We start from the raw sequence: 16,772 nt of genomic DNA on the forward strand, positions 1-16,772 counted from the left end.
GATTGCAATAGCCTCCCAATAATATACTGCTTATATTTTCTTCTCAGTTTGATTCTTTGACTCCAGGAAGTACTAGAAAGATACAAAACATTTTTCTATGGCAAACTGCTTTTAACATGATCAATTACCTTTCCACCTTTATGCTGGGCTATGGTTTAAATTGCATGATTAATCTTTAACTCAAAGAGGTCTGAGGTGTGCTCTGTTTTCCTCCTTTTCTTTCTTTTCAAAAAGCATCTTAGAATTAAACAAAAATGTAAAAAAGGAATTCTAAATATCAACAGCAAGTGGTTTAATTTTTAGCAATTATAGATGTTAGCTTACTGAAAAGAAAATTAAGACTGTTGTGAAACAGTCTGTAATTTTTATATGTTTAAGGCTCTGGCAACCAGAATCTCCAGAATATGTTGAAACTTCTCAAATTTTGCAATCCAATTTTATGATCACAAAATCTTCCAGAAAGATATGTTAAGTGCTTACCAGGTAGTATTAAGTAGTAGTAAGTCTGGTATTTCTTACATTTTAAAAATCATCTGGAATTTGTTTTCATGTGAAGTATGATGGTAGAATTAAAACTTTCTTCTGTGTTTTTATAATTGGACAGCTAAATGACTCAACTTCATCTCCTTCCTTTCTTCTCACTGAATTACAATGCCACTTTTAAACATGGAGTGCATGTGCACAACTGTCCACAGACATGCTTCTTTTTTTCTGAAGGTTCTATTCTGTACGTTTGACCTCTCTATTCCTATCCCCATGCCACACTGCAATAATTACAATTTTTATTCCATTATACCTTCTTTTGCTAAATTGCTTCAGACCTTATTGTAACTCATTTATTCTTTCACGTGGAATTAAAATAATCTTGTCCATTCTAGAAAAAAATAGCTCTATTATTTTTATGGGAATTGAATTACATTTTAAAATTAATTTTGGGAAAATTAGCACTTTTAATGTTGAGCTTTCCTATCCAACAACATAGCATATCTCTCCTGTATTCAAATTTTATAATTTCCTTTCTACAGATTCTTTATATTACCCCTGCTGTGCTTTTAGTTGTCCCTCAGCTCCACAGCAGAAACACACCACCCAAGTGAACCTTAGTCCCTCCTTAGTTTCCTCTGGGAGACTTCACCAAGGCAGGCAATAAGGGTACCATCTCTGAGGGTTAAGACTGGTATGTCTAGTATTTCCTAGGCTCAGTTTCATGTTCCTGCTTCTGGTTAGCTCTCTACACAAGGCTGTGTACTCATTTTTGGTATGCCTGTATCAATTTTTGATCCTTTTTCTCCTTCTCACTCTTGCTATACATCATTTGGCAAGCTTTATATTTAGTCCTTTGATCAGTGCCTTGATTTGATCAGGATTGCAACCATTTCTGCCTCTCTTTTATACTGAGCCACAAAGCATATTCAAGGATATGTCCGGCTTGGGGGAAAATAGGCTGTACAGAGCTCTCTTCAGATTCCAGGCACTTTAATTCATAGTTCTCCAACAGACAATAGAGTACATCTTACTGACTGTCTAATAAAAAGAGGAGAAATTGCTCTCTGGATGTGCTATAATTGGATCATGTCTTTACTCACATGGTATTCAATAGGGATCCAAGATGATTTAAGGTTTTTATCTCTTTATTAGTGTGAGAGAGATATAAACCACACTTAGGAAGTCAGAAACTTTCCACTCCCATGATGGGGAATGGAACAAACAATTCAGATTCCACATTTAGAGTAACCTTTTATGTGTCAGGTGGAGTACTTGGTGTTTTCTGAGATACTATCTGACTAAGTTTTTCAAAAGATAGCCATGAGCCCAGAAATTTGAAATTTAAAAAAAGGTTATGAAAGCTTAAGTCCATGTACTGAAATTATGACAGGGGATAACTGTCATGTTCAGAGTTCTTCAGAGTCCTTCAGAGTGCACTGGTCCCCTTGCAAGTAAGAAGAGATGGGGTCCTGGGAATAGGTCCTTATGGACACTGGGGGTGTGACAGGGAGACAGCCTGGCTTCTCCAGGGCTGTACTACCCACAATGATGCCTGCTGGGTGCTGCTGGAAGCAGCCCATGAACAACATACACAAGTCAGCCAACTTGCCTCAGAGTCTCGTTACTAGACCTAGCTGACCCAGAGGACTGTGAATTTAGAATGATAATCCCAAGTGCACTGGCCACACCACAGGCACTGACAGTCACCACTAGGCCTATAAATAAGAAAGCAGGTGAAACATTATTATTGGCTCAATGCAAGTGTCATGAGCCTTACAACAAACCTATCCTTCCAAGAATAGTTCAAACTCACTTTATGAATGAATCACCTAGTAATTGACCCAGATTGAATACAGATATAAGAGCAGAAATCTTCCAAACCAAAGAATGGTCTACAGATGGAGACCCTCTCCATCAGGCAGCAATCATTTGGCCCGGACTGTATCTTGCCCATGCCCTTATGCCACTTGCTCCTCCTCTCTGTCTTGTAAGAGCGCTGGCAGAACAAACCGCTTAGACCGTGTCTAAGACTCATCACTGGAATTCGATGGAAGAGGAAAAGCATCCCCCTGCAACCTGATTAACTAGGACCACTCAAGAGGCCTGAATGTGACAATAACTCAGAGTCAATAATAATAGTAAAATAAATGTAGCAAGTATCATTTGATGCATTTTGTTATTAGGTACTAAAAACAAATTTATCGTCATTGACTTTCAAAACAATTGCATGAGGTATATATGATTATCCTCATTTTATAGATGAGGAAAATAGGTGCTCAGGGAGATTAGGCACCTTCTCCAAGGCTGCACAGTGTAAATAACAGAAGGAAAAATTGAGTCTTCATCTGAAATTTATAACTTTAAGTTTCGTGGGGTTTTTTTGTTTGTTTGTTGTTGTTGTTGTTTTTTGTGACCGAGTCTCGCTCTGTCGCCCAGGCTGGAGGCAGTGGCATGGCACAATCTCGGCTCACTGCAAGCTCTGCCTCCTGGGTTCATGCCATTCTCATGCCTCAGTCTCCCGAGTAGCTGGAACTACAGGTGCCCGCCACCAAGCCTGGCTAATTTTTTTTGTATCTTTAGTAGAGACGGGGTGTCACTGTGTTAGCCAGGATGGTCTCGATTTCCTGACCTCATGATCCGCCCGCCTCGGCCTCCCAAAGTGCTGGGATTATAGGTGTGAGCCACCACGCCCGGCCTAAATTTCATATTCTTTACAGTACAGTATTCTGCTTTCATTGACTTTTACCATCTGCACAATTCTGAGACGTTTAGAGAAGGTTGGTTACCTGATTTTCTAATGTAAAACATTAGAAACAGTGAATGAGAAGGAGTTGGGAGACTACTAGAAGTATAAAAACTCATGACTGAAATTGAAGGAGGAGAAAACTTTTTAAAAAACATCCCCAAACACCTAAAACACCCCCATAAAATTCCTCAAAACAAATAACTTGGGGACAGTGAATGAAGAGGCAAATAGTTCCATATGTCCCTCAATAATCTTTGAGGTTATCACTGGATTATGGCATTAAAAGGGATAACCTGTATACAGTCTATGCTGCTTAAAATGTTGAGAAAATTTCCCAGAGAATTTTGGGAATAGAAGGGACGTTTAGGGATCATGATGCAGAGTTGACTTATGGACATAAATAATCGAGGTCTAGAAGGCAACAGAGTTGACTCAGCCAAGTGCTGGTCATTGGCAGAGACCAGCACAGACCTCACTTTCCATAAATCCTGGTCTAGGAGGCTAACAACTCTTCCTGGCTTCTCCCAAGGATGTTTAGTGACACCTTAGAAACTTCTCATAAATACAGACAAAGAAGAGATTCCTTGTTTGACATTGTTAAATTAGATGTCTAAATTTTACTTGTATCTTTTATCAATTGCTCATTTTTGCTCAATAAATTAGATACTAGATAAGTGCCTGCCTGAGAGATGATCATGCTCCAGTCAGAGACACAAAGAAATAAAAGAGAAAGCACAGTGTGATAAGAATGATCAGGATGAAATGGGAGCCAAGGGGGCACCGAACACAGCTGGGCTTTAGAAAGAGTCAGGCATGTTTTCCAAGACAGGTGTTTTTGCATTCAGTCTTGATGATGGATGCCTAGGGAATGAGCCAGGTGAATGAAGGAGAAAATGCCACTTTGGGTAAAGGGATAGAATCTATCATCACATGGAGTCTCTAGAGAAGTATCAGATATCTTACTTTGATTAGGCAAGAGTCAGCAAACTATAGTCAGCCTAATCCATTCTGTTGTTATAAATAAAGTTTTATTGGAACACCAGCCATGCTCATTTATTGACCTAGTGCATATGACTGCTTTTGCACTACATCTAGTGTCAAGTAATTGCCATCAAGACCCTATGGCCCATAAAGCCTAAAATATTTACCATCTAGCCATTTACATGAAAATATTGACTGAACCCTGGATTAGAATAGATGGAGGCAGAGGGCAGATTGCACACTGGTGGCCCGTGGGCTTCATCTAATTGCTATGCTTTATTTAGTCTTCTCATTTTCTTTTCATTTATTAGTTTAAAAGAAAATATGTTTAACATTTTAAACTTAGGAGAATTCACATAGAAAATCCAGATTTTTAACTTCTTTTGATAAATCAGATCTGTCCATTCTGGACCTACTTTTCAGCATGGCAAGAATTAGATAGAGCTAAGCAGCAGCAGTCGCCTTCAGGTGGGGAATGGGCTTTCCATTTTCCCATTGTCCTTCCCACTCTCTCCCAGCCTACTACCTTAGCCCTGTAGGAATCTAAGTTTACAAATTCCTGAAGAGGCTGGAGATAAAGGTAGTAGTGATTCAGTGAAGGGCTAGGAATTATTTGTTAAGAACTTTCAACTTGATCCTGAGATGCCAGGCAGCCACTGGCCTCTGGCCTGACAAGACTGGTCTTTTAGAGAACAAGACTGATAGTAACATAAAGAATGGACTAAAGGAGAGAGTCCAGAGGCAGTGAGATCACTTAAGAGGCTTTTGAGTAAGTCCAAAAAGGATCGAGGAAGACCATAAAGTGGTATCAGAGTGAAGGTAAAGAGAAAATGGATCCTAGGAATATCTGCATGACAGCCAAGAACACAGCTGAGACTGAGATACAGGTAGGAGATCTCAGAGTGCTGGAACCACGGGAGGAAAAGCATTAATATTGACCATTTCCTGAGCCCTCTTAGGGAATTCTCAACAGAGTCCTAAAGTCAGTAATGCATAGGGCCTACTTTATGTGGCCAACTGATTGAACTTGTGTCAAGAGAGTTTTATATTAAATACATTGGGAGCTTTGGAGATCGGAAGTTGAAGGAGTATAGAGGGTCTTTGGAAGAGAGCATAAAGAAAAGTATTCGATGCCAATGGTCAGAGCCTTCCATAATAGGAGTAGAATATTAGGGTAGCTGCAGAGAGAAGGGGCTTTGTCAGGAGTCTCAGGGCCCAATGTTCATTCCAGATTTGGAAAGTCTGGTAACTGCAGAAAACCACAGATACCCAACAGGGTCTCAAAGACAGTACAAAATTGATGTGCTGCTTCCCACTCTTTCTTAATACTGTCTAGAAGACCAAAGGTGGTTCCTGATGGTGAGAGAGAGGTGGCCTTAGGACCAGACTGGCAAGATGACAGGAGAATGACCATTCTTCTCAGCCTCCTTTGATACACTACAGGGGAGATATTTCTTGCCTGATGAAAAGATCCTGATGAGCCTTCAAAGATATTCTTATCTAACAGTAAGAAGTATCACCTTACAAAATTGAAATGCCACTTTCATCTATGAACACAGAAATAATATCAAAATAGCTATTTATTTGAAGGAGAAATTAAGCAAGCAGATAGAGTTTCCTATCTACTTGGCTTAGTGAAAGACTCAGAGGGTTTAGACCATTCCTCTGAGGACAGAATTGGCAGTTTCCATGGAGCATCACATCAAAGGGACTGCAGAACTATGATACCCTGCATTTTGAAAATTGGGATAGCTTCCCCAATCAAGCTCATCATAACAGTGAAAATAATTTTACAGAAGAGAAAGTATTGTTCTTTAGGAACCCACACACCTCTATCTAACTCATTCAGAAGAGCTGCTGAGGCAATTTTCTAAGCCCTGTATTTTACTGATATTGTAGAGAGATGTCGAAGAATGTCCACAAGGAGTAACTGAAAGACAAGAGGAAAATCAAGGAGGTTAAAAAGAAAACACAGAAGATGCTGTCACTATAAAGATTACATAGTTTCTCAAGTAAAATCCCAGACAGGGTTCAGTTTTTGAGAGAACTTGTCATAAATGCTCTAAGCAGAGTAATTCTGTTTGTGTAAGGGGGAATAAAGAAAGAAAAAGCATTTCCAAACACTAACTAATACTTAGAAAAAAGGAAGCTTACTCAAAGCAAACCAGAACCATTATGCTTGTCTGATGAAAATGGGATTTTCAAATTTGCAAAAATTTACATTGTATACATAATGCAGACACATTTTCCATGCATAGCAGTCAAATATTAAAATCTTTACAGAAGCTTTTATTTTGTGTAATGCATGTATACAATGTTTTGCATTGCCCTAGATAAAAATTCATCTCATGGTGTCATGCTGTGTCAATCCCGAGGAAAGGCAAGTAAATCCTCATTTTACCAGGACAATAGCTTTGGGTAAGAGGATAAACTAGCTCTCATTAATCTCCACTCTTCTCCAGCTGAATCCAGAGGACCACCCACATGGACAGCAGTTTAAAAAAGGACTGAGTGTACCCTTTTCTTTCTCAGTATCTCAGCAACTTCTGGTCCCACCAACAGAACAGGCCAAGTAATAAATACCATTTTTATCATATTTTACAGTTTACAAAGAGCCCATCTCATTAAGTTTTCACAAAGCTGCACCTGTATTTTGTTGAAGGTCAAATAGGGTAAGAAACTTGTCCAGGAATATGAGGAAGTGGCAGAGGTGGAGCTTCAACCTGGGTGTCTTTGGGTCAACGAATACCCTCCCACTAAACCCCTTATCACAGCTGTATCTTAGCCACAGAAGAGAAGTGAGAGGCTGAGAGAATCCTTCTTCTTCTGGTAGCCCCTGCCTCCATGAGTCATGCTATAGTCCTTTTGTTCATTTGCAGGGAGAATCCTACTTTTATAAAACTTTTTTGATTTCATTTGACATGTAATCCATTAATGTCACTTCAAAATATACCATATATCTGATCTATCCTCAATTCCTCCACTTTCTAGCTGAGGGGTTTTGACAAGTAGTTCAACCTCCCTGAACTTCAGTTTTCTTATCTATTAAATAGGATGAGAAGTAAGTAGAGCATAGTTGCCGGGAGGATTAAATGAGCTGGGATATGTAAATCACTTATCAGTACTAACACATAGTAAACACTCAATAAATTTTAAAATTTAAAAATCAGCAGGGGGCTGGGCTGTGTTGGATGAGTGGAGTATTGCACCTGTGCAGAGCCCTGTGGTGGTGAGCTCAGAAAAGCGCCCGGAGGTGGTAGACAAGCACCAGGGAGCCCACGTGGGTATGGGCATCCAGAACAACAACTCAAGTAGACTCAGCGAGAACTCAGAGGGCACCAGAGTTGCTCTAGGTGGTAACCGGCCTTTGAAAAAGGAGAAACAAAAAAGGAAAGACTACTATCCCATGACAGATAGACAACTGACCAGCAAGAGGGTCGAATTTTGGGAGACTGCACTAGCTCTCTTTTTTTTTTTTTTTCTTCGAGACAGAGTCTCACTCTGTCACCAGGCTGGAGTGCAGTGGCCCGATCTCAGCTCACCACCACCTCTGCCTCCTGGGTTCAAGCAATTCTCCTGCTTCAGCCTCCCAAGTAGCTGGGACTACAGGCGCACGCCACCACGCCCAGCTAATTTTTGTATTTTTAGTAGAGATGGGGTTTCACTGTGTTGACCAGGGTGGTCTTGAACTTCTGACCTCGTGATCCACTCGCCTTGGACTCCCAAAGTGCTGGGATTACAAGCGTGAGCCACCGCGCCCGGCCAACTGCACTAGCTTTTGAAGGCTGTAAGGAGATTTGGGATTTCTTGAAGGCTGCTGCACGTGTTTTTGATAGAAGTTATTGTGAATTCGCACAAGCAGTCATTGATGGTGCAAATGTAACATTATACATGGTGCACTTACAGAGTGCTATGATGAACTGGGGAATAGATATCAGCTTCCAATCTATTGCTTGGCAGCAGCAATCAACATGACAGAGGAAAAGAACATAGAGACTCTGAACGTTCCTCAGCCACCACCCAATTCTAGATATTAATGTCAGCTCTGTTTGTATCTTCCCACAGGCAAAGCCCTCAAACTTTTGGTGTGCAGCACAGACACAGTATGCCACATGCAGAGGCAGTGACTCGCAGTAAAAGGAGTGGAACTATATAGTCAGTGGCGGTTCTTTTCTGGTAGACCTCTCACTAACAAAATGAAATTGGAAGAGCCAGAGATCCCAAAGGACTGTGCTGTACAGGTGAGAGTGAGGCAACCTTTTCAAAACCCAACACCAGTTGAGAACTGAATTGGTCCCATTGGCTGGTCCCCAGGCCCCTCCTGCTCCTTTTCATTGTTGCTGTCATGTCCTACTCTATGGTGTGAAATTTATTTGCACTGCTCTGAATTCCCTATGAATGGATTTAGTTCTGAGGAATTACAAGTGAAAAATTTCATCTGTGAATGAGACCAACACAAAGAATTAATAAAATACAAAGAGCTAAAAAAAATAGCTGGAAGCTGGTAATGAATGAGCTTGGGTGGAGGTGAACATTTACTTCTCCAATTAAACTGTGAGCTGCCAGGAGGGCAGGCCATTATTTACTTAATCTATCTGTATTTATTATATTTCATTTATCTAATTTAATGTATTATGTATTTTACCCTTCTAAACACCATTAGGAAAATATGGCTTTCTCACTGTAACTGTCGAGAAGGAGCATGCTTTTGTTTAGAATGTGAGCAACTAGGGAGCAGAGGCTATTTTCCTAAGGGACAACTAGATAGAGTATGGAGGGATGGAGGGATAAAAGGAGAGAAAGGGTACAGATGCACCTCCACTTATGATGGGGTTACATCCCAATAACCATGGTAAGTTGAAAATATAGTTAAGTCGAAAATGCATTTAATATACACCTAACCAGTGGAACACCATGGCTTAGCCTGGCCTACCTTAAATGTGCTCAGGTCACTTACATTAACCTCCACTTGGGCAAAATGGTCTACCATAAAGCCTATTTTATAATAGAATGTTGAGTATCTCATATCATGTATTGAATACTGTTCCAAAAGTGAAAAACAGAATGGTTATACGGGTACTCTTAGTATGTTTCCTACTGAATGAGTGTCGGTAAACACTCTAGTATTTAGAGTTGACAATAGTGTAAAGTTGAAAAATCATTACGTCAAAGCATTGTACATTGGAGACTCTCTGTATTATAAACACTCACTCTATAATATTTAATGTTAGTAAGATGAACTACAGAGACATATTTGAGTCATTTAAATGACTATATTTGATTATTTCTGTTAGAATAATCATTTTTTGAACTGCAAAATAATTTTATGGCATAAACTTTGGTGGTATCAGAGTTACATAACATAAAATTAGAAGACATTTTGTCAACAGTCTCATTTTATGGATGCTATGAATCAGGTCCAAGGAATGTATTTAAATATGTATTTAAAATATCATAGTCAATACTGTTTTATTTTCTCCCAGATTAATATATACAAAACTTCTTCTCGAGCAAAAATAATAATAATGTAGTTCAGTTAAGTATATATATTTTTTCCAAAAAGATTAAATCAAACAGCAGAGGAGCTACACTATTGACATTTAACTGGTTAGTCTTTTTGGGGTATATTATGACCATCTCCCTGTTTTCCTCTTACCTTTGTGGTGACATCAACAAGAGATAAGGTAATTTTTTTTTTTTTTTTTTTTTTTGAGGTGGAGTCTCATTCTGTCGCCCAGGCTGGAGTGCAGTGGCGCGATCTCGGCTCACTGCAAGCTCCGCCTCCCGGGTTCCTCCCATTCTCCTGCCTCAGCCTCCCAAGCAGCCCGGACTACAGGTGCCCGCCAAGCAGCCCGGACTACAGGTGCCCGCCACCACGCCCGGCTGATTTTTTGTATTTTTAGTAGAGACGGGGTTTCACCGTGTTAGCCAGGATGGTCTCGATCTCCTGTCTTGTGATCCACCCTCCTGGGCCTCCCAAGGTGCTGGGATTACAGGCGTGAGCCCCCCGGACGAGATAAGGTAATATTTAAAAATTGTAACTGACTGTAATCAGTAACCACATGGGGGAACCACTAAATAAATAAATGGTCTGTCCACCCAAATAATTTATCAATTAATAATCATAAGCTTGACAGCTTATCTGATGTCCAAACTACTGACTCAACAAGTACGTATTGAGTATCTACTAGTGCAGACAACTGTGCTGAACGATGGGATAGGTTGGTGAGGAAAACAGACATTGTCCCTACTGGCATGGAATTTAAAATATGTTAGGGAATAATAGACAATAAATGAGTAAACAAAATAGAATTACAAATTATGATAAGTGCTATGATCGGGGCATTGTATTTAGAGTTGACAATATTAAATACTTAGACATTATTCATTATTTATCTGAAATTCAAATTTAACTGGGTGTCCTACATTTTTATTTGCTAAATCTGGCAATCCTACCAGTATGTGTGTGTGTGTGTGTGTGTGTGTGTGTGTGTGTGTAGTGGGGGGCAAAGGAGAGAGATCTACTAGCTATAATACTCTGGCAAAATTCATGCCCGGACACTCCATTTAAATTGTCATTTGACAGATGAGAAAGAGCTGTCCAGGAAAGGAAGGGGGTGGAATGGTGGAATGTTTTAGGTGGTACTGAGGGCAGAGAATTCCAGACAAAAAGAATAGCATGTTTAAAGCCCCTGAGATGTTCATTCACTCAACAAGTGTTTATTAAGAGTCTATTATGAGCCAGGCATTAGGTACTAGGGATTCAGCGGTGAGCAGAACAGAAGCACTCCTTGTCTTCTTAGAGCTGTAAATCTGAAGGATCAGTTGAGGATGTCAGGACACAGCAGCAGAGAAATCATTTTTGGCAAGGAGACGAAAGATAATCCAATTATATTATATTTACTTCCTTAGTGGCTAATATGAGGCTCAACGAAAAAACAAAAATGTGTATTTTTTGTTAATTCAACAACCATTTATCCTCAACTTGGCCTGGGGGAAAAAGAGGAAAAAAACCTGATAGATAACCTTTTGTTATCCTTTATAATAATTATCTTTGGGTTATTCATCAAGGAGATGCTTCAAACTCAATGAGAAGTGAAGTGAATTGAAATATAGAGATTTCACATTTATTTAAATAACTCCTTAAACCAAGTCATTTAAGCAGGGAAAAAAGGCAAAACCCAGAGAAACAACAGCAGAGAACAACCACTTGTCTGGTTGATGGTGTCTCAAGAATGGCAGAGCTGCCCTAGCAATGTAACCACCTTCTAAGAAGGTGCAGGATAACCACAAGTACCTTCCATTTTAGTGAACTGTCTTTTTGCTCTGAACATGCCCATTTATTTGGGGTGAAGAAATGATTCTTGTGGATAAGAGCACAAAGCCTTTTCTTTTATCACAGAAGCTAAGGTAGATTCTTTCTGCCTTGACTATTACCGGTGAGATTTTTCAGATAAGATCAATTTTGTTAATGATAATGCAGTTCATGGGGAAAAATAATCAGAGTTTAACTCTCAGGCCCTGGATTGAGTTTACTAAGTGAAAATTTGAGGGGGAAAATGGAATTCTGATTTATAGCTCCTTTTAGAATTTGATCATTTGAAAAAAATTTAAAAATAAATTCATATTCCAATGTTTTTTTCTGAATATTATAGACTTTGCTTACAGTATATTTCTTTGGAAATGCTGTTACCTAAGATTATTTATCAGTTAATAGTTTAAAACAAAATCTGGTAGGATGATTAAAATATAATTAATAATTCAGAGACTAGTTATGTCCAACTAATTTTAAATACACAAGAAGTTTATTTTCCCAGCTTGTTGCTATATTTTGGGAATCTTGATATTTTATTTAATATACTTGGTATAACTCTCAGATTCATATCAATTGCAAATTTAACAAGCCTGCAATCTGTCCCATGATTTCAGTCACTGGTAAAAATATTAAACAGGATAAATCATTAAATAGAGCTCTTTGCAAAGCTACTAGAAACACTGGATTTTATTGCTAAATAAATCAATACCCAATTACTTAATTTTGCCTACATCTAACTCTAACTCCTTCAAATTAATCCACAAGTTACTGATGAGAGGCCAAGTGCCTTGCATAAATCCAAACAAAACTTAGTAGGGATTAAAAATAATCCCTGGATTTGGGTCAAAAATTCTAATGCACTTTTAAAAATATAGAAGTAAACTTGTTCACAGGAGAGCAACTACAATGATGAAGGGAATCAGAACGTTATCTTATATAGAACTGAAGTAGGAACTTGCATAGGAGACAACATTTAATTCTTTTTGATAGTTTTACTTTTTCTATTATTTAAACAACTTTCATATCAAGGAGAGGGTACTCTTGTTCAATATTATAGGTGGCAAATTCAAATTTCCACAGGGGTTGGGCAGGCAATGTGAGTGAGGAAAGTCTCACTCTTTCACATTTCCTTCTTTCATAGAGACATAAGCACAAAATATATTGCCTTTCCTCTTATCTCTTTCATTAAAAGCCACTGTTCAAACTCAATACTCCATAGCAAATGGTCCCTAGGCTCAGTTTGGAGGTGTTGTGCCTGGGTTAAGGGGAGGGATAGCCACTTCTTAATGCCAGCTTAATTGTTGTCAGAGGAGATGTATCTACAGTCTCCCAGTATTCCTACATCTTCCAGTTTTTTCAAAAGAAACTGGAAATCTGGATTTTTATGTTAGTTCTCTTGATTTTTTAAAATTTGGACAATAAATTTATATTTTTCTTAAAAAAACACTTCACTAGTCAATACTGGGCAGGTGCAACAACACATAGGCTGCTCCTGACTCTATGATTCCCAGAGGCTGGATCAGAACGAATGACTTGAAGATATAGCGAAGTAGGCAAGAGATGAGTGGAAGGAAGCACCTGTTGCCCCTCAACTTCCTGCCTTCTCCTGAGATCATCAGATCTAAGCAGAGCAACCTCATGTGATCATATTGGATATCATTTATATCTGTGACTGGATTATAGAACTTTAACTCCTTGTCTCACTTTGAGAGTCAATGGTTCCAAATAAAGCATTCTCTGGGGATTCAGGGGAGAAAATCAGTGGCTGGCAAGTTCTTGAGAGTGTTTGCCCGAAAGGTAGAATATGATCTCAGCTTTGCAAAATGATTGCCATTTGGAGGCAGATGACTTAGAGGGAATTTCTGATTGACAAAACAGCAGACACAAAAGACTAAAGGTGGAAAGGAGAGTGGCCTGGCATGGGGGTCACAATGAAAAGATTCTAATGGAATGGAGGGTTTATGGCAATTAAGCCTGGGGGTCACAACTGGCCATATCCAATTATGTTTGGCTATCACATGTTTTAAAATAAAAATTGAACCTGAGGCACTTTTGGAGGGAATGTACCCTCCACTTACCTACTGACCCCATCACTTCTTTTCTTGTATCCTGGACCACGACACAGTAACATTACCCAACTGATCCCTAAAATTCTTAGATCTTCCACCCCAACAATAAATTTTGATTTTATGGAAATTTATTTTCTTGAGACAAGTTTATGGTACATATATTGAATACCTCTTGAACATTATTACATGGTTGGTAATTTGGAACTTAAAGAAAAAATAATATAAATGATAAATTTGAGGTTTGGGTTGCAGCTAGAGGAAAGTTTCATTATATTTTTGGAAGTCCACACGTTAAGTGATAAATCTCATATTTGTTTGATTTTATAAGCTGTTCCTATGGTTTGGGAGATGGATGTAACTGTTCTACAAACATGGACACAATTCCGAGCAAGGGTATTAGGGCTCTGTCAGGTCTGGTTAGGCCTATCCTGTTCCAAGTCACCAAACTAATCAGTTAAACAACTGGTTGGTTGGCGAAAGATTTCACTTTTCAGTCAATTGTCCTGGCATCAGAGACACATGCATTCCTAGAGTTTTACTCTCATCACTTAAAGTCAAGTTTTGCTGTCACACAAATACCTTATGCCTTTTACAAACATCCTTTCATTGGATTCTTACTATGTTCCTATCCATTCATCCATTAATAGATAGAGACCTACTAACAATAAAGAGTCAACTATTATGCTAGTTATAGGTGGTCAGGATACAGCGTAAATACAACTTACAACATCTATTAGGTGAGCAGGGAGATTATTTCATTCCAATTAAAAAATGCATTTATTTCTTAAATCATTTTTTATTACAGAAGTAAAAGAGTAATGTATTTTCTGCCTTAAAGATTAAGGCAATGCAAACGTATATAGAGTAAAATCCTTTTACTTACATTTATATGCATTTCTATACAGATATAATTTTTATATAAATACTATTATACACTATACATTTTTCAGAAACTTCATTTTTTAACTTAAAATGTCTTAGAGGGTTTTTCAGGCCATAGTTTTTTTTTTTTTTTTTTTTTTTTTTGAGACAGAGTCTCGCTCTGTCGCCTAGGCTGGACTGCAGTGGCCAGATCTCAGTTCACTGCAAGCTCCGCCTCCTGAGTTTATGCCATTCTCCTGCCTCAGCCTCCCAAGTAGCTGGGACTACAGGTGCCCGCCACCTCGCCCAGCTAGTTTTTTGTATCTTTTAGTAGAGACGGGGTTTCACCATGTTAGCCAGGATGGTCTCGATCTCCTGACCTTGTGATCCGCCCGTCTCGGCCTCCCAAAGTGCTGGGATTACAGGCTTGAGCCACCGCGCCCGGCCTAGGCCATAGATTTTTTTTAAGGCTCCAAAGTATGCCGTTGTTTGTATGTAGCACAATATATTTAATCTTTCTTAGAGACATTTTGACTATTTACATTTTTTTGTTATTACAGTGATACAATGTATAAATATCTTTGTTGATGTAAGCAAATATTTTGTAAGGTAGATTGCTAGAAGTACCTTCACTGAGCACATTTAAAATTTTGGCTGATACTGGCAAAAATATTCTTGAAAACATTGAACATATCTATAGCTATACACACACAAGATCTATAAAATACTGTCTATTTCTTTATTGTTTCTAGGATTCGAAGTTTATTTAGGAAGACTGTTAATATTCTAAAATTCTAAAACATGCTTCCAATGTTTTTGTAGTTTTTCTTAACATTTAGCTCTATAATCCTAGTTTCATTTTAGGAATAATGTGAATTAGGCATTTAACTTTTCTCCCAAAGGAACAGCCCATTGCCCCATACTATTTATTAAAGCACCTAATCTGTTGCCTTTATATTGGAAGAACAATTTGGCTTGAGTTTTACATTCTTTCCCTCAGAAGTGAAAATGTGCTGCCTTTCCATCTTCTGAAATTGAATGTCACTGTGGTCAAGTCGAAGGCCAATCTGATTATTTCTGCTCTTGTAAGTGACTTGAATTTTCTGCCTATATGCTTCCATAACCCTTTCTTTAAGCTTGAAATTCAGTAACTTTTTCAGATTATCTTATGCTGTTGATGATTCCAAATGAAACTTTCCTGGAATCTAGTGGGTCCTTTATGTCTATCTATTTATGACATTGTTTCGGGAGAATATTGTTTTACGTCATGTTCTTATGATATTTTTCCACGTGTTTTCTTCTTCAAAACCATCCAACTATCTGTCATTCATTTCTACCAGATTCTCTGGAGTCATTATATCTTTGTTCTTTTCTACTTTGTTTTGTGTTATTTCCCCAAATGCATCTTCTATGTATTTAACAATATTTTCACAATATTTTCAGAGAAGTTCATTGTATTTTTGCGGCTTCTAGAGTGTCTTTCGTCTCTTTAGTGATTTTATTTATCTCTCCAACTTTTTCCCTGAGTATTGCCAGCACACTTTTCATCTCCCTTAATTATTTTACTTCTCTTCTACAAAATTTTGAATCTTTACTCCGAACATTTTTGCTTGATACTTAAGAGCATTTGCTTGATGTTTATGACTTTACATACACACACACAACACACACACACACACGCATGCACACACACACATATAGAAAGACACAGACAGAGAGATCCATATTTTCTGTAAGTCCTTCAGAATAATGGAGAACTCTTTGTCTACAATTTCTCTGAAATACTTTGGTATATTTATTTGGGGATAATGGGCTCTTCTTTGGCTTAAATTCCCTCCATTATTTATAAAAAATTACTTTGCAGTTTTCATGAATATGTACTACTCCCTCCTTTTTGTTTATAACTCATCTTTTTAAAAGCCTATTATTTAAATAATAGTACAGGGAAAGGGGTGAAATAGGGTAGAGTAAGCTGAGGCTGACTGCTCTTTTAATTTGGGTTTTGTCCTGGTTATCCATTGTTGCAGAGCAAACCACCCCACAACTGCGTGGCTTAAAATAACTATCAGTTATTTTGTTCACATTTCTGCAAATTGGGCAGGATGCAGTGGGTCCAGCTCATTTCTGCTCCACATGGTATCAGCTGGGGCAGCTTGAATGGGGTTGTAGGATCCACTTCAAAGATGGATCGCCCACATGTCTGGCAAGTCTTGCTGGCTGTCGCTCCCTCTCCAGGTGGAACTCTCCACAGACTGATTTGGCTTCCTCACAGCAAGGTGGCTGGGTTCCAAGAGTAAGTTCTCTAAGTGAGAGG

The 16,772-nt window shown here is 38.5% G+C and overlaps 1 protein-coding gene and 1 pseudogene across 1 annotated transcript in view; one reads left to right on the top strand and one right to left on the bottom strand.

Annotated features, from left to right (window-relative positions):
• The window catches only part of LOC100429516 (ubiquitin domain-containing protein 2-like), a 37,274-nt pseudogene extending 28,624 nt beyond the window's left edge, over positions 1-8,650 (top strand).
• The window catches only part of SLC9A9 (solute carrier family 9 member A9), a 605,167-nt gene that overhangs the window by 364,511 nt on the left and 223,884 nt on the right, over positions 1-16,772 (bottom strand). The window lies entirely within an intron of this gene.

The sequence above is a fragment of the Macaca mulatta genome, chromosome 2 (genome assembly GCF_049350105.2).
Source record: "Macaca mulatta isolate MMU2019108-1 chromosome 2, T2T-MMU8v2.0, whole genome shotgun sequence".
Classification (NCBI taxonomy): domain Eukaryota; kingdom Metazoa; phylum Chordata; class Mammalia; order Primates; family Cercopithecidae; genus Macaca; species Macaca mulatta.